This window comes from Ranitomeya imitator, chromosome 5 (assembly GCF_032444005.1).
Source record: "Ranitomeya imitator isolate aRanImi1 chromosome 5, aRanImi1.pri, whole genome shotgun sequence".
Lineage (NCBI taxonomy): Eukaryota > Metazoa > Chordata > Amphibia > Anura > Dendrobatidae > Ranitomeya > Ranitomeya imitator.
In genome coordinates, this window is record NC_091286.1 from 77,883,615 (window position 1) to 77,905,806 (window position 22,192).

Here is a 22,192-nt window from a genome sequence, read left to right on the forward strand (position 1 = left end):
TAATTCCGCTCAGCGGGCGAAAATTTTCTAGAAAAGAATGCACATGGCTTCATCACCGAGCAATCGGAGCTTCTCTGTGACAAAACCGCCCCCGCTCCAATCTCGGAAGCATCAACCTCAACTTGGAAAGGAAGCGAAACATAAGGCTGACGCAACACAGGAGCAGAAGAAAACCGGCGTTTAAGTTCCTGAAAGGCCTCCACAGCCGCAGGAGACCAATCAGCAACATCAGCACCCTTCTTAGTCAAATCCGTCAAAGGCTTAACAACACTAGAAAAATTAGTTATAAAACGACGATAGAAATTAGCAAAGCCCAAGAACTTCTGCAGACTCTTAAGAGATGCAGGCTGCGTCCAGTCACAAATAGCCCAAACCTTGACGGGATCCATCTCAATAGTAGAAGGGGAAAAAATATACCCCAAGAAAGAAATCTTCTGGACTCCAAAGAGACACTTTGAGCCCTTTACAAGCAAGGAATTATCCCGCAGGACCTGAAACACCTTCCTGACCTGCTGAACATGAGACTCCCAGTCATCAGAAAAAACCAAAATATCATCCAAATACACAATCATAAATTTATCCAGATATTCACGGAAAATATCGTGCATAAAGGACTGGAAGACTGAAGGAGCATTAGAAAGTCCGAAAGGCATTACCAAATACTCAAAATGGCCCTCAGGCGTATTAAATGCGGTTTTCCACTCATCACCTTGCTTTATTCGTATAAGATTATACGCACCCCGAAGATCAATCTTAGTGAACCATTTAGCCCCCTTAATGCGAGCAAACAAATCAGTCAACAAAGGCAAAGGATACTGATATTTTACGGTAATCTTATTCAAAAGACGATAATCTATACAAGGCCTCAAGGACCCATCTTTTTTGGCCACGAAAAAAAAAACCTGCTCCCAAAGGGGACGAAGATGGACGGATATGTCCCTTTTCCAAGGACTCCTTAACATAATCCCGCATAGCAGTATGCTCTGGCACTGACAGATTGAACAAACGACCTTTAGGAAATTTACTACCAGGAATTAAATCTATAGCACAATCGCAATCCCTGTGAGGAGGAAGCGAACTGAGCTTAGGCTCCTCAAAAACATCCCTATAATCAGACAAAAATACAGGAACCTCAGAAGGAGTAGATGAAGCGATAGAAATCGGAGGTGCATCATCATGAACCCCCTGACATCCCCAGCTTAACACAGACATTGTTTTCCAGTCAAGGACTGGATTATGAGTTTGTAACCATGGCAGACCAAGTACTAGAACATCATGTAAATTATACAATACCAGGAAGCGAATCACCTCCTGATGAACGGGAGTCATACGCATGGTCACTTGTGTCCAGTACTGAGGTTTATTCATAGCCAAAGGTGTAGAGTCAATTCCCTTCAAAGGAATAGGGACTTCCAGAGGCTCAAGACTAAACCCACATCGCTTGGCAAAGGACCAATCCATAAGACTCAGGGCAGCGCCTGAATCTACATAGGCATCGACGGAAATGGATGATAATGAGCAAATCAGAGTCACAGACAGAATGAACTTAGACTGTAACGTACTAATGGCAACAGACTTATCAACCTTCTTTGTGCGTTTAGAGCATGCTGATATAACATGAGCTGAATCACCACAATAAAAGCACAACCCATTTTTCCGCCTATAGTTTTGCCGTTCACATCTAGACTGAACTCTATCATATTGCATTGTCTCAAGTGCCTGTTCAGAAGACACCGCCAAATGGTGCACAGGTTTGTGCTCCCGTAAACGCCGATCAATCTGAATAGCCATAGTCATAGACTCATTCAGACCCGTAGGCGCAGGGAACCCCACCATAACATCTTTAATGGCCTCAGAAAGGCCATCTCTGAACTTTGCAGCCAGGGCGCACTCATTCCACTGAGTAAGCACTGACCATTTCCGAAATTTTTGACAATATATTTCTGCTTCATCTTGCCCCTGGGAGAGAGCTAATAAAGCTTTTTCAGCCTGAATCTCCTGGTTAGGTTCCTCATAGAGCAAACCCAATGCCAGAAAAAACGCATCCACATTAAGCAACGCAGGATCCCCTGGTGCCAATGCAAATGCCCAATTTTGAGGGTCACCCCGCAGGAAAGATATAATAATCTTAACCTGCTGAGCAGGGTCTCCAGAAGAGCGAGATTTCAAAGAAAGGAACAGCTTGCAATTGTTCCTAAAATTCAGAAAACTAGATCTATCTCCAGCAAAGAACTCTGGAATAGGAATTCTAGGTTCAGACATAGGAGCATGTACAACAAAATCTTGTATATTTTGAACCTTAGCAGCAAGATTATTCAAGCTGGAAGCTAAACTCTGGACGTCCATGATAAACAGCTAAGGTCAGAGCCATTCAAGGATTAAGAGGAGGAAAAAAAAAAAAATCAGCCATGCTGCAATTAAGGCTAGGCAGCAACCTCAGAGGAGAGAAAAAAAAAAAAAAAACTTCCTCAGACTACTTTTCCTCCTACTTCAGCCCAAACATTTTTGGCCGGCTATACTGTCATGATTCCAATGGCAGGGAATCACAAAAGGACAAGCACCAACGAGCTCTAGGGTGATGGAACCTGAGCTGACCGCGACCCTAAACCTGAACACACAAATAACAATAGCCGGGGAACGTGCCTACGTTGATCCTAGACGTCTCGCACCAGCCGAAGATCTAACTTCCCCTATTAGAAGAAACACAGACCTCTCTTGCCTCCAGAGAAATACCCCACAGAAATAGCAGCCCCCCACATATAATGACGGTGAAATGAGAGGAAGGCACATACACAGTATGAAAACAGATTCAGCAAAATGAGGCCCGCTAAAACTAGATAGCAGAGGATACAAAAGTAAACTGCGCGGTCAGCAAAAAACCCTTCAAAAAACCATCCTGTAATTACTTGAACTCATGTTCCAACTCATGGAACATGAGGAGCAATTACAGCCCACTAGAGCAACCAGCAGCAAAGAAACAATTACATGCAAGCTGGACAAGACAAAAATAAAGCAAAACGTGGAACAAGAAAATCAAAAACTTAGCTTGTCCTGAAGATTACTGAAGCCAGAAGCTGAGGTAACAAAACACTCTGATAACCTTGATAGCCGGCGGGGAAATGACAAGAAAGCACGGTTAAATAGGAAACTCCCAAATCCTAATAGAACAGGTGGACACCAGAGACAGCAGAACACAAATCACCCAGTACCATCAGTAACCACCAGAGGAAGCCCAAAAACAGAACTCACAACAGTTGCCTTCTTCATGTGGTGTAATGTAGAAGTTGGGAAAATTAAGTAATGTGTTCTACAAGCGGAACTCGACATAACTGTTTTATTTCCTGCAGAGACGAGTCCTGGCTGGATAAAGTGATGGTGGTCTGTGCTGGATGAAAGATGAAGGACTTCACCTAGAGACGTCACTGGTGAGTCAGTGTTACCTATACACTTACACTATACACTGTATACTATATACAGAGCTCCTGTGTGTAATGTCACCAGTGATCACTGTATTACCTGTACACAGACACTGCTTACTAATTACAGATCTCCTGTGCATAATGGCACTGATGGTGATAGTATTGTGGTTTTTTTTTTTATTACTGATCAGTATTGTAGTATTCAGTCATTGTTGGTAATATGTGGTCTGGTCATGATGTGGTGGTAATATGTGGTCTGGTCATGGTGTAGCGGTATTTGTTCCTTGTATTTTATATTATTCGATCACTGTGGTGGTAATATGTCATCTGGTCATAGTGCTGTGGTATTTGTTCCTTGTATGTAGTATTATAGGTCATTTTAAAAATTGAAAAATAAATAAAAATATACCTAAATTGTATTGCATATTTTAACAAATATTTAGTAGGTTACAGTAGAGTAAGGCCCGGCCAAAAGTGTCTACCTTGTTGTGGTGGCGGCTTAAAAAATCTTTTGGCCAAAACAAAAGCTGCCGGCTATATGTGTGATCTGGTGATGGGAACTGTTAATGTGTGATAGGTGAGAAGTGGAGATTTTCCAAGAGAGAGCGGTGGGACTGTGGACAGTTCGTGGGGTGGAGCCTGGAGGCGGGGCTGGGGTGGAGCCTGGGCGGAGTTTCAAGGGGGCCCCGAAAGTTTTGCCAGTATGGGGCCCCGAAATTTCTAGTGGCAGCCCTGACTGGAAACCTGTGCTAGCATTTCTTCTGCGGTGTTGCTATCAGTGTGTCAAGTGTGGGAGAAGAGGGTTGCATTGACAATCCAACACAATGGGCAGCACATTGAACACATTTTATAAGTGGTCATCAACTTTTAAATAACTCATGAAAGAATAAAGCTACATTAAAACCAAGCACACCATTGTTTTTGTTGTGAAATTTTCAATATGTTTGATGTGTCACATGACCCTCTAACCATTTTAAAAAATAATGATGAATCCAAAATAGAAAAAATTGGATTCCGGCTCAACATGACTGGATTTTTCTTTTCTTTTTATTTTTCAAAAGAAATTATAGTGCATACAAAAGAATAATGTACATGGTCGACATGACCCAGTCGACGCATTTCAACTGCACTAGGCAGCCTTACTCATGATGAGTAATGAGTCATGACTAAGGCTAGGTTCACACTGCGTTAACAGCAGCCCGTTCAACACATACGTTAAAGGGCTGCTGTTAACGTAAGTGCCGACTTGTCACATCGCTAGCGCAGATAGAGCATCTGATAGCTCTATCTGCTCTAGCAGTGACGTACCCGGAAATGCTACAGCCCACGTTCCAGGGTCCGTCATTCAATGACGGCACATTGCTAGTGCACACCCATTGTGGGCGTGCGCTCGCGATGCATCCGACATAGAACTTAATGGCGGCGTTAACGGACTACGTTACACCGCGTTATGCCGCGGTGTAATGTAGTCCATCTAATGGACTGCCAAAACGAAATGTGAAACCAGACTGCCTAGTGCAGTTGAAACGTGTCGACTGGGTCATGTCGACCATGTCATTTTTCTTTTGTATGCACTATCATTTCTTTTGAAAAATAAAAAGAAAAGGAAAATCCAGTCCTGTTGAGCCGGGCTTCAATTTTTTCTATTTTCCTTGATGTGAGGCCAGGGCGAGGCCGGAGTCTGGGCCCCAGATGGATGAGCATGGAGCAACTGGGTGAGCTGGAATCAAGTTTCTATAATTGGATCCAAAATGGCAGACTTCAAAATGGCCACCATGGTCACCACCCATCTTGAAAAGTTTCCCCCTCCCATATACTAATGTGCCACAAACAGGAAGTTTATATCAGTAACCACTCCCATTTTATTTAGGTGTATCCACATAAATGGCCCACCCTGCCGTATTCCTCCACATATGGGGCATCAGCGTGCTCAGGAGAAATTGCACGACAGATTTTGGGATCCATTTTGTCCTGATTCCCTTGTGAAAGTATAAAAAGTGTGGATCTAAAGTAAAAAAATTTGTGAAAAAAGTTAAACGTTATTTTTTTCCTTCCAAATTGCTTTAGTTCTTATGAAACAACTAAAGCAGTAGCGTAGCTACCGGGGAACAGAGGGGCCCCGTTCTCTGCGTGCACCAATACAGTTGCATTCTGTGGCAGAGCAGGCAGAATTGATGTATGGGGGTGCTGCCTTATACTACAGGGTCTGCCAATGGGGGTTCTGCTTTATATTACAGGGTCTGCCTATGGGGGTCCTGCCTCATACTACAGGGTCTGCCTTTGGGAGTGCTGTCTTATACGTCAAGGTCTGCCTATGGGGATGCTGCCTTATACTACAGGGTCTGCCTATGGGGGTGCTGCCTTACACTACAGGGTCTGCCTATGGGGGTTCTGCTTTATATTACAGGGTCTGCCTATGGGGGTCCTGCCTCATACTACAGGGTCTGCCTTTGGGAGTGCTGTCTTATACGTCAAGGTCTGCCTATGGGGATGCTGCCTTATACTACAGGGTCTGCCTATGGGGCTGCTGCCTTACACTACAGGGTCTGCCTATGGGGGTGCTGCTTTGTACTACAGGGTCAGCATGTGGGGTGCTGCCTTTTACTACAGGGTCTGCCTATGGAGGTGCTGCCTTATACTACAGGGTCCGCCTATGGGGATGCTGCCTTATACTACAGGGTCAGCTTATGGGGGTGCTGCCTTATACTGGAGAGTCTGCCTATGGGGGTGCTGCCTTTATACTACAGGGTCTGCCTATGGGGTGCTGCCTTATACTACAGGGTATGCCTATTGGGGTGCTGCCTTATACTATAGGGTCTGCCTATGGGGTGCTACCTTATACTACATGATCTGCCTATGGGGGTTCTGCTTATACTACAGAGTCTGCCTATGGGGATGCTGCTTTATACTACAGGGTCTGCCTATGGTGGTGCTGCCTTAAACTAAAGAGTCTGCCTATGGGGATGCTACTGGATCTGCCTATGGGGTGCTGTCTTATAATGCAAGGTCTGCCTATGGTGGTGCTGCCTTATACTACAGGGTCTGCCTATGGAGGTGCTGCCTTATACTGTTGAGGGAGGATCTAAAGTGATCCTTCACGGTTGACTCAGTGATTTCCAGATTAATTTACAGGGCGTTGCCGGCAACTGAAAATGACCAGACGGAGACTCGTGCCTCTGTGTGGGGGATCGAGCAGATCTCTGGGCCCCGTTTATTCTCTGACTTTTCATAGTCATAGAAATTATACTTCAACCAATCAGCATAAGAACACGTTCACAGTTCTTAACCTATAAGAATACAGGAAAAACTTAACCCATGAGGATACAGGAAAAATGGGAACTACAGATATGGTCATGTCTTTTTGGCATAGAAAAACATATTAACAGATGCCTCAGTCTTGTATAGCGATACCCCCACGAGTCTCTTATCTGGCTCACTTGAGTTAGAATACTCAAGGTCTTTATACCAATTATGAACCATAGACTAGCTGAATAACAAAATTTTATCTTCGTGAGAAACAGGACAGTTATTTCATAGCAGCTGTAATCTTCTACCTAAGTAAATAACAGAATTTATCTTTAACCAAAAACAAAATGGAGTCAAAGCACAAAATGGAGAATCTTTCATACTTTGTTCCTTCACATTCCCCCCTAGATAAATTTTGTTAATTAATGTCCAGCATCAGAGGTATTATCCCAAGCTATAAGCTCGAGGGGTACTGGTCTTCACATGACTGGTGCCATGTTACCAGCCATGGCTGTTGCGGCGTACCCGTCCCCCCAGTATACTAGAATTTATGAATAACAATTGTTGATAACAGTGGTGGGGATCTTTTGAAGATAGCCATGTGCTTGGCTTCAACATCTTCATCAGGTATCTTTGTAAAATCGGTGTAGAGAAGAGCAGGGGTGGCAACGCTTTTGGTTTCATCATTAGTTGTCTTAGTGCAGAATTTCCTAATACATACAGAAATACACCAAAGAACAAGTTTTAGTATTACATACATGACAAGGATAAAGGCAGCGATATATAACAAACTTTGTAAGATTCCAGCTATCCAGCCGCAAGTCCCTCAAACCAATTGGCTGGATTAAGAAAGGAGAAAATGTCTGCCCACCAACTGTCCTTATTACGGTCATTGTCTTTATCATATTAATCTTTGAGTCTTTGAATATCTTCTAACTTATGTGAATACTGGCAGCCATCTTAAATACAGTTAAATTTGCATTAGCAAACATAAGGGGAAAAACTTATTGTTTCACAGCATAAGAATATATAAAAGTACAAAAGAGTATAAAGATATATATTTTCAACTTGACAATCCCCCCTAAACACTAAGTTTTTCCCTAAAAAGAAAGTTCCTTCGAGACTGTCCATGTGATGGGGAAAGGGGAGGTGGATTGCTTCATCCAGACACCTCAGAAGCTCTCCCCTTGTGAGAGGCCTCCAGGCAGCTGAACCCTTCACTAGCTTCACATTGAGTTCTCCTGCTGTCCCTAAGCTAAATCTCTTAGCATCATCTGAGAGTAAAGGGTATTGTCTATCTTCTTGAGGGGGACGTACTTGGGGATCTCCCCTGGATCAGTGCCATCGTACTCTAGTGGGTCTACTTCTTGGTTGAGGAAGGTGCCAGTCGGAGTTGCCTCAGTGATAACCTTTTTATACAGGGGAATAACACAACAGAGGATTATCGATCTAACTACAAGAAGGGCAATCAGTACCAGACAAGCTTGTTGAAAGAATCCTTTGAGCCCACCCAACCAGCCGGAAAAGAATGATGTGTCTACTCCAACATTAGTTTTTAATTCTGCTGCTAACCCATTTATCTTTTTAAGGGCTATCATGGTCTTTCCATTTACCCCAGAGTTCTGAGGGATATAGGTACAACATTCCTCTCCCACCATCCCACAGACTCCTCCTTCCTCAGCTAAGATCATATCAAGGGCTAGTCGGTTTTGGAGGGTCATTCTAGTGTTAGGGCTCAACTCCTCAACTATACCTTGGAAAGCATCACAGGTAAAATTGACAAACCTTTGTTCACTGTAATATATGTAATTTATCCAATCAACATTTTTATTAATCTGCACCTGTGGGATTATAGAAGCAAAGCTAGCATAGATCTGGTTCTGGGCTTTAAATTGGTCAGGCAACCCCCTTGGCACTCCAATGCCATCGACATATACCAATGGATCTTCTTCATAACTCATGTGGAGCTGATCGAGACTTCTCCTCTTTCTGGTATAGTCATCAGGTGTCTCCGGATCCCAAGGTAAAATCTTGAACTGCATAACTAGTTTAACAAGGGTGCATTGACCTGTCCAGGCATTAGGCAACCTAGGACGGAGCTTACCATCTCCACATAACCAATAAATGTCGTACATATACTGTGTATGATTAGCTAGCAAGTCAGTATCCAGGGAATTGTTCTCTTTACAGAACCCTGTCTCGAAGACCCCTACTGGTGTACCTGTAGTGTCGTGGGAATTATAGCAGGTATAATTATCAGCTAATACGGTTATCCCTCCTGGGACCTTTAGTTTAGGTGCTTCATGAATTAGTGGGACATAATCTGAGCAATCAGTGGGCTTTAAACCCTTCAACAGATTCATAACACAGGCAGTGGTATTAAGTATATCCAATATATCCCCAAATTTGATCATCTGGATAATCTGTGGCCCTAACCAATTTATCCCACATTTGTGTAATCATAGGGTAAATGAAAATAGAACTGACAATTTTATTGGCTATACCCATCTGTACTATTAATTTTTCATGATATTGTACAAACTTATTATTCAAGGATGTTGGAGAATTTAGGCTGTCCCATGCGGTTACCAATATTATTATATGGAAATACGAAAAACTAAAACATTATGTCCCCTTATTTGCTACTAGTCTGTTTGACCAGCTTGCAGTGCGATACGTGGATCCACGTCGGCCTTCCTTCCAGCTTTACTGACATAGGAATAATGAGGAGGACTTGGTAGGGACCATCATACAAGGGTTCTAGTCCGTGTTTACTGACATAGCTTTTCACGACCATAAAACCACCAGGCTTCAAATTGTGACAAGTGTCGGTTTCTGCTGAATCTGGAAGGGAAGAAGAAACTAAAACATGGGTGTTAGCAACATTTTTACTAAGATGAATAACATATTGAACAGCACGGACAGTTTCTTCTGATAACTACTGAGACTGAAATTTGCAACTGGGGGCCTGGCACCAAACAATATCTCATTAGGGGACAGGCCATGTTTTGCAATAGGGGTAGTACGAATGTGTAAGAGCCCTGGCCATGGAGCCGTAGTCTCCTGCATCATTTTGGTCAATTGTCCCTTCAGTGTGCCTTTCAGCCTCTTAATTTTCCTACTAGATTGTGGATGGTACGGAGTATGGAGGGCTACAGTGGATCCAAGCATTGTCAGAACCTCCTGATACACATGAGAAGAAAAGTCCGGGCCTTGGTCACTTTCAACAACTTCTGGAACACCATATCTGCATATAACTTCCATCACCAGTTTCTTTGCTGTGATCTTTGCAGTCACGTTGGTAACAGGGAATACTTCTGGCCAACTGGAGAACATATCGACAACCACCAGACAATATTCATACCTTCCAGACTTAGGCAACGTGATGTGGTCCACCTGGAGCCTTTGGAAAGGATAGTCGGGCTTAGCAAGGTGCTTCGGGGTTACACGTTGAAGTTGACCGGGATTGCAGGTCTGACAGATACCTCGATGTGTGGGCCCATGCGCCCACGTGGCAATAGCAGGGTACATCCGCTTAGGGAGACACACAAGTTGGTCCTTTATCCAGCGACCATTGTCCATACGTGCTCCATCAGCTTTCCACTGCTTCACTTCTTCCTTTGGAGACATTCTCTGCATCGTCATTAAGCGGTCTCGCGGGGTCCGGCAGAAAACCTCAGTCTGGCATAGATCATCAGGTTCCTGTAGAGTCAGTGTTTCTTGTAACTGTTTACGCTGAGAGCGTGTGGTCACCATAGCTGGTATGGTCAGTTCAACGGGTAGGAGAGCAGCGGCTTTTGCTTGCATATCCGCAAAGGTGTTACCAACAGTCTGTGGCCTGTTCCATAGTACCATGCTCCTTAACTTTGATAATGGCCACCTGGGTAGGTAATTTGATTGAGTCCATGAGGGCTTTAAACAGCTTCAACATTCTTCACTGAGTCCCGGCGGTAGTAACAAACCCTCGATTGGTCCATAGGGCTCCAAAATCATGAGCAATACCAAATGCATACTGTGAGTCCGTATATATTAGCCCGCCTGTCTTTGGCCAAAGTACATGCAGTAGACAGATCCTGAAGTTCTGCTTCTTGTCCTGACAGGGAGGGAGGGAGTGCAGCTCCGAGCAATACAGTATCTTCCGTGGTAACAGCTTATCCGGTGTGGAATCTGCCAAAATCATCAGCATATCTTGAACAGTCTTTCAGGGCCTTGTAGAGAGGTAGCATTATGCGGGATGTGTCCGGTATCCACTGACAACAATAAATACATAGTCCAAGGAAACGCTGGAGTTCAGTCTCATCTTTTGGGAAAGGAAGGGAGCTGACGGCTATTTTTTTTCTTCTGTGAGGTGTCTGGCACCCTGAAGGAGACAGTGACCCAAAAATATCACTTGACCAAGGCAGAACCGAAGTTTCTAGGCCGAAACCTGACAGTTCAGATCTGCCAGATACTTGTGAAAACTAACAGTGGCAACAATGGCTTTCTGCTCTGTCTGTGCACACAACAAAAGATCAGCCACATGCTGAAGCAACGTGACATAGGGATATTCTAACTGACAGGGTTAAAGACACTCGCCCATATTTTTTTTGCAAACTGATTGGGACTGTTTTGGGCCCCTTGTGGCATAACTGTCCACATCAATTGTCGTCCCTGATAAGTGAATGCAAACGAACTGGCAATCTGGGTGTAATGGAATGCTGAAGAAGGCATTGGCGAGGTCGATAACTGAACCAAGCAGCATCCTGAGATATCTGGGACAAGAGTATATGGATTAGGCACTACTGGAGTTTCTAGAACAGTAGCTGCATTAACTGCCCGTAGGTCTTGTACCAGCCGGTACACAGGGGGTTGGCCGGGTGGGGTCTTTTTCTTAACGGGAAACAAGGGCGTGTTACATGGGGAAACACAGGGTACCAGGGCACCATTATCGAGTAACGTTTGTATTTGCCCCTTGAGGCCCCGCTCCTGATCATGTTTCAAAGGGTACTGATGGACTTTGGGAAAAGGGGCACCAGGTTTGAGAAACACTTTTACTGGTTTTACAGGTATTATTGGGGGTGGATCTGGGCCTATCAGGGCCATCATAACCGTGGGAAGGGCATGTAAGATATACATCTCATTATGTTCATCTGCATAGGGATTATATAACGTAAATACCATTTGACCATCATCTTGGCTCACCAACTCTCTAGGTCTGCTCAGGTGCACTTATACATCCATCATATTGTCTTTGTCTGAGAATTAACATGGCGAGGGAGATTTCCAGACACAGGGTTAAAATAGATATTGGAGCGTAAGACTGGATTTGTGTAAGGGAGGGGGGCTGGAGCTAAAGTCTGGGCCACTGATAAGGAACCGAGCTGGGAGCTGTGTCCTTGCAGCTGGGGCGGGGGAGGGGGGGGGACTAGAGAGCGAGTAAAGATCGCTGCAGCTGCTGATACAGAATGGGTTAAGTTCTTCTGGAAACTTTGTACTACTTTTAATGCATCATCCGGAATGGAAGTCTCAATATCGGATCTAACTGACATTATTGCCTCTTTCAATTCAGATTTAAGGCTGGACATCAAAGCTACTACAAAAAAGGTGTGTATGGGCTTTATTATACAGTGAAAACCCCAGATCTTTAAATACTACCATAAGACGCCCATAGAACTTCTCGGCAGTCTCCCCCTTGTCCTGTGTGACATCTATGAGGGAGGTAGCTTGGTCCGCTAATCTATCTTGTGCCCAAACCTTTAAAGCATTACAGAAATCAACACCACTCTCATAGGTTCCCCCGTCCAGGTTATACATCATGCCACCCTCAATCACTTTCTCAATTTCTTCCTGCACCACAAAACATTCAGCCACTTTCTCAGTCTTTGTCATAGTAGTAGACAGCTTCCCTTTTTCAACGTAACAAAAACAAATCCGAATTCACTTTCTCTGTTAATCCTTAATTTACTATATATCAACCACTCAACTTGAAGCAGGTGAATCTTTTACCAATCTTTTAATTACTTACACTGATAATCAAACAATCTCTTACATGTTTTCTTCTAAAATAGGCACAATTCTTTCACTTTCAAATTCCAACTTGAACTTACGATATTTCTTTCTAATTCAATACAACATTGTACTATTGCACATACTACACAACACAAGGATAGAAAATTCCGAGAGGACGCAGCGACTCGCCCCCTCCATACCAGAAACACAGATAAGAACATCACAGCATTCCTCAACACAAAAGAAAGCAATAGCGCAGATGTTTGACCCCTCCCATCCCAAATTTCACACAGAAACAGAATACAGCAGTTCTCAGACTTAATTAATTTCTACAAAACCTTCATTACACAATTCATATGAAAAACCAGACCACCTTAGAAAAACCAATGATTGAGAATATTTTCCCCATCTTTGGGCTAACAATATCAGATTCAACACACAAATTCAAAGTCTTCTCTTACTTCCATGGAAACATGATTCTCCGTTAGAGCTAAATATCCTTACTTTGTCGTGCATAGTACCAGAGTGGCCATATATAGTCTATTCCACTAGGTTTACCTGTCCCCCACTGGGACAACCCAAAAACGCGGTACTCAGTGAAAGGAGGAGGGCGTCTTAGACTTCCCTCCGAATACCTCTGGATATATATATTGTATACTTCTATATATTCCTGAGTTACGTATCCTACCCAATCTTCGATCACCTCACCGCGCCTGATTCTAACAATGATCAGGAATTCAGGATATTTTGACTATAAAGAGAATTACATCACTGGTCAATCCGGGGTGTCCGTCCCTTATGAGGTACGGTTCGAGCACTGGGCTCCCAACGGAAATACACCTCTATATGATTCCACCCAAAAATCACCCCACCATCGGGGACAAACCTCAGATCCTCCTTGCAGCAACAAACACAGGAAAACCACACCAAACGGTCAGGGGATGTGGGGGATGATCAGTCCCAATTTTCCAGTGCCTGTGTCCGCTCGGAGGGTCCTTTGTCTTGTTGTCCTCCGGGGGGCAGAGGCGTTCCTGGTTGGGGCCCCACGTTTTCGGGCGCCAAGCTGTTGAGGGAGGATCTAAAGTGATCCTTCACGGTTGACTCAGTGATTTCCAGATTAATTTACAGGGCGTTGCCGGCAACTGAAAGTGACCAGACGGAGACTCGTGCCTCTGTGTGGGGGATCGAGCAGATCTCTGGGCCCCGTTTATTCTCTGACTTTTCATAGTCATAGAAATTATACTTCAACCAATCAGCATAAGAACACGTTCACAGTTCTTAACCTATAAGAATACAGGAAAAACTTAACCCATGAGGATACAGGAAAAATGGGAACTACAGATATGGTCATGTCTTTTTGGCATAGAAAAACATATTAACAGATGCCTCAGTCTTGTATAGCGATACCCCCACGAGTCTCTTATCTGGCTCACTTGAGTTAGAATACTCAAGGTCTTTATACCAATTATGAACCATAGACTAGCTAAATAACAAAATGTTATCTTCGTGAGAAACAGGACAGTTATTTCATAGCAGCTGTAATCTTCTACCTAAGTAAATAACAGAATTTATCTTTAACCAAAAACAAAATGGAGTCAAAGCACAAAATGGAGAATCTTTCATAATTTGTTCCTTCACAATACTATAGAGTCTGCCTATAGGAGTGCTTTCTTATACTACAGGGTCTGCCTATGGGGGTGCTGCCTTATACTACAGGGTCTGCCTATGGAGGTGATGCATTACCCTACAGAGTCTGCCTATGGGGGTGCTTCCTTATACTACAGGGTCCGCCTATGGGGTTCTGTATTATACTACAGGGTCTGCCTATGGAGTGCTGTCTTATACTATAAGGTTTGTCTATCGGGGTGCTGCCTTGTGCTATAGAGTCTGCCTATGGGGGGTGCATTATACAATATAAAGTAGGCCTATGGGAAGTGCATTATACTATATTAAGGACTATCTGGTGCATTATACTATATGGAGGCTATCTAGGGGCATCATACAGTGTGGAGATTACAGTGAGGAGGCCATCATACAGTGGTGAAACCATCAAACAGTTTGGGGGTTACTAAGGGGTCAGTATACTGTGTGGGTGGTACTATACAGTGAGTGGGCCTTATACTGTGTATAAGAGAGCTGTACAGGGTGGAGACTTGGGATACTATTAAATGTAAAGTGGGCACGTATGGTTATAGGGGAACTCAGGTTACTGTGACTATCAAAAAGGCACACAGGGCATTATTACTTTCTAGGGGGCAAAATAAGGGCCATACAACCCCTTTAATAGTTTTGCACACAGTGCACCAATACTACCACATACAAGAAACAAATAAAAAAAAAAATAATGTCCATTTATGTGCCTCTAATATATTAATCATTTCCTCCTTTGTGACCCATATACAGTAATATTGTCCCCTTATCTGACCCCCATATAATAATAATGTCCCCCTTTGCTGCCCCCTTACAATAATATTGGCCCCCATACATTCATAATATGCTCTAACGCGGCTTGGTCCTTATACATTAATATTATATTAATCATATATAGATTGATGGAGCTGCTCCATGTTTAGTGGTTGCAGTTATCTGACCCATGGTGACATCACTCATGTTCCGCTCCTTGTGATGTCACATAGAGATCTCCATTGTGACATCACGGAATGTGTGGTTATAAGGCAGCGACGCTGCAGGAAGAGGCTTTGTCTGAAGAAGCTCACTGTGATTACACATTAAGCAATATTTCTTCAGGCTAAAATGCTCTTTCGATTTCTTTTAATCGTGAGTGTGCTATTAGCATCTGAGGAAGGCGTGTCTGTCAACATCCGCCGCCGTGAATCCTGGCCAAAGCATATGGCGCCTATCAACATCGAACATACAATCCCAGCAGGTAAGCACTTTTCCAAATATTCACATATTATGAGGTAAACCCCATTAAGCTGGGTGAAGGCTTATTTTTTGTGCCCTGAGTTCACATTTTTACTGATACCATTTTGGGGTCCATTTAATGTTTTGATCACCTTTTATTGCAATGTTGCAGCTGCCAAAAAATTTTATTCTGGCGATTTCGATTTTTAATCATTTCCTCCTATGTGACCCATATACAGTAATTTTGACCCCTTATCTAGTCCCCATATAATAATAGTGTCCCCTATGCTGCCCCCATAAATTCATAATACCCTCTAACGCGGCTTGGTCCTTATATATTAATATTATATTAATCATATATAGATTGATGGAGCTGCTCCATGTTTAGTGGTTGCAGTTATCTGACCCATTGTGACATCACCCGTGTTCCGCTCCTCGTGTTCCGCTTGTCATGATTTCACATTGAGATCTCCATTGACAAATGCAGCGATAACAAAAGTGAATTTAGAATTATTTTTTAAAGTGTTTAATTTTGAATGAACTTTTTTCATTTTTTACTATATTTTTACTGTACTCAATAGTCCTCTTTAGGGACTTGAAACTGTGATTGTCTGGTTGATTGTGCTATCCATAACAGAGGATAAACACTGCTATGTATAGCTAAAGCCACGTTTTCCTATGAACAGCTACAGGCACTTTCACAAGAGGATCCGCACAACAAGCATGGCATCTTCAGCAGATCCTCGGCTGCCATGGCAACCCATCGTCACCCCCCAACATGTCACGGGTACACCGATCAGCTTCTGATATAACCCCCCACGGCACGTGTTAAATGCAAATGTCAGAGATTCATAATGGCATTAAACAGGTTAACACCCATTGGTGAAGCTCTACTCCATCCGCAACTGTTAAAATCACATGAATCAGCCATTAACTTCCAGGAGACATGCAGGCTTGACATGTGAACGGCATTATACACAAGGGCACGACCTTTGACATACATGTACATCAAAGGTCATGAAGGATCTAATGCTAAATACATGACCAGGACTGATACAAGCGTTTAGTCAAATAATATATAAATAAGACATAGAGGTGTAATACTGCAGGCTGGACACAATAACTTCTACATATAACAAAAGGGAGGTATAGGAAATACTGTATATACTCAAGTATAAGCCGACCCGAGTATAAGCCGAGACCCCTAATTTTGCCACAAAAAAACTGGGAAAACTTAATGACTCGAGTATAAGCTTAGTGTGGAAAATGCAGCAGCTAGCGGTAAATGTAAAAAATAAAAATAGGTACCAATAAAAGTAAAACTAATTGAGACATCAGTAGGTTAAGTGTTTTTGAATATCCATATTGAATTAGGAGCCCCATGTAATGCTCCATACAGTTTATGATGGGCCCCATAAAATGCTCCATATTAAAATATGCCCCATATAATGCTGCACAACTGCTGATTATGACCCCATAAGATGCTCCATAGAGACGTTTGCCTCATACAATGCTGCAGAAATGCTGATTATGGCCCCCATAAGATGCTCCATACAGACATTTGCCTCATATAATGCTGCACAAATGCTGATTATGGCCCCCATAAGATGCTCCATACAGACATTTGCCTCATACAATGCTGCAGAAATGCTGATTATGGCCCCCATAAGATGCTCCATACAGACATTTGCCTCATATAATGCTGCACAAATGCTGATTATGGCCCCCATAAGATGCTCCATACAGACATTTGCCTCATATAATGCTGCACAAATGCTGATTATAGCCCCATAAGATGCTCCATACAGACATTTGCCCCATATAATGCTGCACAAATGCTGATTATGGCCCCATAAAATGTTCCATAGACATTTGCCCCATTTAATGCTGCACAAATGCTGACTATGGCCCCATAAGTTGCTGCATAGAGATATTTGCCTCATACAATGCTGCAGAAATGCTGATTATGGCCCCCATAAGATGCTCCATAGAGACATTTGCCTCATACAATGCTGCAGAAATGCTGATTATGGCCCCCATAAGATGCTCCATACAGACATTTGCCTCATATAATGCTGCACAAATGCTGATTATGGCCCCCATAAGATGCTCCATACAGACATTTGCCTCATATAATGCTGCACAAATGCTGATTATGGCCCCCATAAGATGCTCCATACAGACATTTGCCCCATATAATGCTGCACAAATGCAGATTATGGCCCCATAAGATGTTCCATAGACATTTGCCCCATTTAATGCTGCACAAATGCTGACTATGGCCACATAAGTTGCTGCATAGAGATATTTGCCCCATGTGCTGTTGCTGCGATAAAAAAAAGAGTCACATACTCCCTCTCGTCGCTCAGGCCCCGGACACTTACTACATTCACCTGTCCCCGTTCCACCATCGGCGCCGATGTGTTTTCCGCCTCCTCTGCACTGACTGTTCAGGCAGAGGGCGGCGCACACACTAATTGCGTCATCGTGCCCTCTGATCTGAACGTCACTGCAGAGGACGCGGAAGACGGAGCAGCATCGATGGTGGAATGTGGGACAGGTGAATATGCCCCCGTTATACTCACTTGCTCCTGGCACGGTCCCTGCAGGTCCCTGGTTCTCCGGGCGCTGACAGCTTCTTCCTGTATTGAGCGGTCACATGGTACCACTCATTACAGTAATGAATATGCGGCTCCACCCCTATGGGAGAGGAGTCGGGTCCATATTCATTACTGTAATGAGCGGTACCATTAATTTGTAGTAACCCCGATGTTCTGTAGCCAATGTTCCTTCCTAATAAATGCTGCAGACTCCACTCCTGGACCAATCCCTCTTCTCCAGTAATCTAGAGCAGATATCTAGTAATATTATCTAGTTATGGAAAAGCCTCCAGATTTCCTTTAACCTTTTTTTCTCTAGACACAGAGGCCCTTTTGATATGTTTACATACCTGGATATAGATAGATCCGGGGCCTAACGATCGAGGTCACAGTGAGTGCGACCAGGCCTGGGTAGGTGGGCCCTGCAGACATACATTGAGCTGAAATTCACTGCGGCACAAATATTCACCGAGTGGCGCATGCTAGCGATGTCATGCACTTCCTGTCACTGGCGCGCTAAAGTCAGCTGCTTCTGCTCCGGCTATGGAAGAAGATGTCACAAGTAGTGGGAGTCGGGGAATTTGAATAGAATCATTTCATTTTTTACTTTTGTTAGAGAAGAGCTGTAGAACAGGGACATTATTACTGGAAAAATATATCGAGATGGGGATATATATAACTGGAACATTATACCAGGAAGAGGCAAAGGATTGAGGACATTATACCAAGAAAGGGAGACATTATACCAAGGACATTATACTGGGAAAGGGAGACATTATACCAGGATGGAGGACATTATACCTAGAAGGGGCCAAGGATAAAGACTTTATATCAAGATGGTGGATATTATTACTGAATGAGGTCCAGGATGGGGAACATTATTATAGGAAGGGGCCAGGATGGGTGATATCATTATAAGAAGCCCGAATTGGGGACTTTATTACAGGATGGGGACATTGTACATGAGGATCTGGAATGCTACAAGGGACCATACATCTGAGAAATATTCAGGTGGAGACCCAGGTCAAAATTTTTCACCGTGACACATCGGTCTCTACCTAAGCAACTGGATAGATCTCTATATCGTCCATTATATCTATTTTTATATTAATATGGCATCATCCCTGAGACATAATTTTGCAATCGTCTTGCCGGGTCCTACAGTCCAATAGAATATATAATAGTCACAGATTTCTATGCTGCAGATTGAGCAGAGATCAGGTTCTGAGCTGTGTATAACCCCGCCACAGCTTTGTGTTTACATTGTATATTGACAGAAAGCAGCTAATCAGTGCTGGAGGCCTGGCTGGACTAGGAGGCGCAAGACCAGTTGTCCTGTGGTGATAATCAATTGCTGGTAAAACAGTGATTCTATTGAAACAGTCCAGTAATTGACACATCGGTATAATAAAGGTCTATGCTTCTATATTACCTTTGTCTCAGATAACATGGCAAAAGCCTGGTGATAGATTCCCTTTATAGGACTGCTTCGATAATAATGGCATAGTGTATTACAGACAAGTTATTGAATATATATAATATACATATTCTTTCTTCTTTTTCAGTGGATGGTATTGTGCCTCCAAACAACTTTTGGAAGAAATTCATAATTTATTGTGTAGGTCCCATCATCAGTTACCTCCTTGGAATATTCATTGGTCTCATCCATTACATCATATGTAGGTGAGTATTGGAAAGGATGATTTATATTGTACATGGGATCTGTAAAAAAAAATTACATCTTTATTACAGATGAGAGGCTCTGACAAAATTCTGCCAAATCATGCAGGTTTTATAGAGATTCGATTCACAGCAAAATTATTCTTCACAAATTGATTGTTCCCTATTATGCTCTGGGGTCTCCCCAGTCCCAGATCATAATAAATGGAGGAAAGAAGAAAATAAAGTTCATATATCACCAAGCCCCTCTCCGGAAGCCCCCACTGCCCGCAACTCCGGCCCATTGTTGGCTCTTGGTTGGGGCTTACATGAGCAAAGACCTTTCGGTGCCCGCTTGTAGCCAAAGTTCCAATCCAAAGGGAACACTTGGCCAGAGGCGCGGTACAATGGTAGTGTGGAAAATTGGCCATCAAGAATAAAGCAGCAGAAGTCGGTCAGAGAGGAGAGCTAAACTTTTTGCCAGCGCTCTACTGTTCCGGAAGCTGGCGGCTGCAGCTAGCTTCCACTTTGTCTTATTTACGTGGAGTGAATTACAAAAAATCTGTGTTCTCCAAAATTCTGAGTTTTGTAAATATGAGCAAAATTGAATTCCACTCAAATAAATCCACTCATGGCTAATCTTCATATGACCTTACAATCCAGTATGATCCACACATATTGAACTTTCATGTACATGAAAAATGGTTGATAAATACCAAAATGTTACTTATTGCCAATGTTTCTGCAGAATGTAACAGACAAAATGAATGAAGAAACATAAGAGTCTATATTTCATTCTGCAGAATACAGATATGTTACTCTGTAATTCACAATATACCTTATATTTTACTGTTTTAAAGATATCCGAAAAGGAGGAGAAATGATAAACCTCAGGATTCTACTGGAGACAGAGAGACTACGGCTAAACCTCTCGGTAAGTACAGCCTAACCAATCTGACACTAAAGCAGTTCTCCAGGATAAGAAAAACAGGGCTGCCATAAAAAGACCAAAAAAAAACCTGTGCTTTCAAAATCTTCAGCTTGTTCCTGGTATTGCAGCTCTGTAGCATTCCCTTCACTGGAGCTGAGCTACAATACCAGGCACAACCTGTAGACAGGGGTTCTCTTATTTTTGAAACAAACCAATTACATTTTTCTAACCCCGGACAAGACTATAAAATCTATATGCCAATAATTATTGTTTTGCTTTTTTATAACTTGGTAACAGCTTTATGAATCGATGACTTACTCTGGGGACATTTGATACGTAATTAATAGAAGAACATCTTTTTAGAAATGGTCTCTTAAACCTTTTGAGCCACAGCCTTTTTTCGCCTTCATGACCAGGCCAATTTTTTTCATTCTGATCATTGTCACTTTATGTGGTAATAATTATTGAACGCTTCAACAGATCCCACCGATTCTGAGATAGTTTTTTCTATACATATTGAACTCCATTACAGTGGTAAAATTTGTTCAGTATAAATTGAGTTTATGTCTGAAAATATCGGAAAATTTTGCAATTTAAAATTTTTTTATTTCAAGTCCTTAAACCAGAGTGTTTGCACACAAAATAGGTAATAAATAAAATTTCCCACATGTCTAGCTATCATCAGCACAATTTTTGAAACATAATTTTTTTTCTTAGAAAGTTCAAGGAGTTAAAAGTTGATCAGCAATAGCATTTTTCTCATTTTTCCAACTAAACTTGTAAAAACAATTTTGTTAGGGACCACTTCACATTTGAAGTTACTTTGAGGAGCATTTAATACAGAAAATACCCAAAAATGACACAATTCTAAAAACTGCACCCCTCAAAGTGCTCAAAATCAAAGTTTTTGGTATTCCAAAGTCTGACTGCTCCAACTGCAAGAACCCTTTCCTAATTAGCTGCAGTTATCGTCTTTCTTCCATCGGTAATGTGTGCCCCCTAGTCCTAAGTATGGTCCTTGTAAGGAATAAGTCATGTGCTAAACCTTTGTATTGACCACACATATTTATAGATGTTAATGAGATCTCATGTAAGAAGCCCAACTTTTCCACCTCTCATCATATGAGAGGCCTTCCATGCCCTGTAATAATCTAATTTCCCACCTTCGAACTGACTCTAATTTCTGAATATCCTTTTTTAAATGTGCAGCCTAAAACTAGATCCCATTTTTTAGATGTGGCCAGCATCACAGAGGGAAAAGAAGTACACCCCCAGTGAAAACTCTCTGGCAAATCCCACTCTGATTTCACAAACGTTCTCTTGTAACGACAAGTATTTTGATTACTAATATCTACTTAACTGAGGCAAATTTTAAAAAATATTTTATTCCAATTTACTGCCAATATTCCATCATGTGTCCAGTTCAACAAGAATCATTTGTGGTGAATAGTCTTCTTTACAGAGAACCAGTCATCAAGAAAATA

The 22,192-nt window shown here is 42.5% G+C and overlaps 1 long non-coding RNA gene across 1 annotated transcript in view; it reads left to right on the top strand.

The window, feature by feature from the left end:
* Positions 1 to 20,711, top strand: part of LOC138680541 (uncharacterized) — a 159,540-nt gene extending 138,829 nt beyond the window's left edge. The window contains exons 2-3 of the long non-coding RNA XR_011321645.1: positions 19,684 to 19,801; positions 20,638 to 20,711. This is a non-coding gene — a long non-coding RNA (uncharacterized lncRNA). The remainder of the gene's footprint in view (positions 1 to 19,683; positions 19,802 to 20,637) is intronic.
* The last annotated feature ends 1,481 nt before the right edge of the window (positions 20,712 to 22,192 follow it).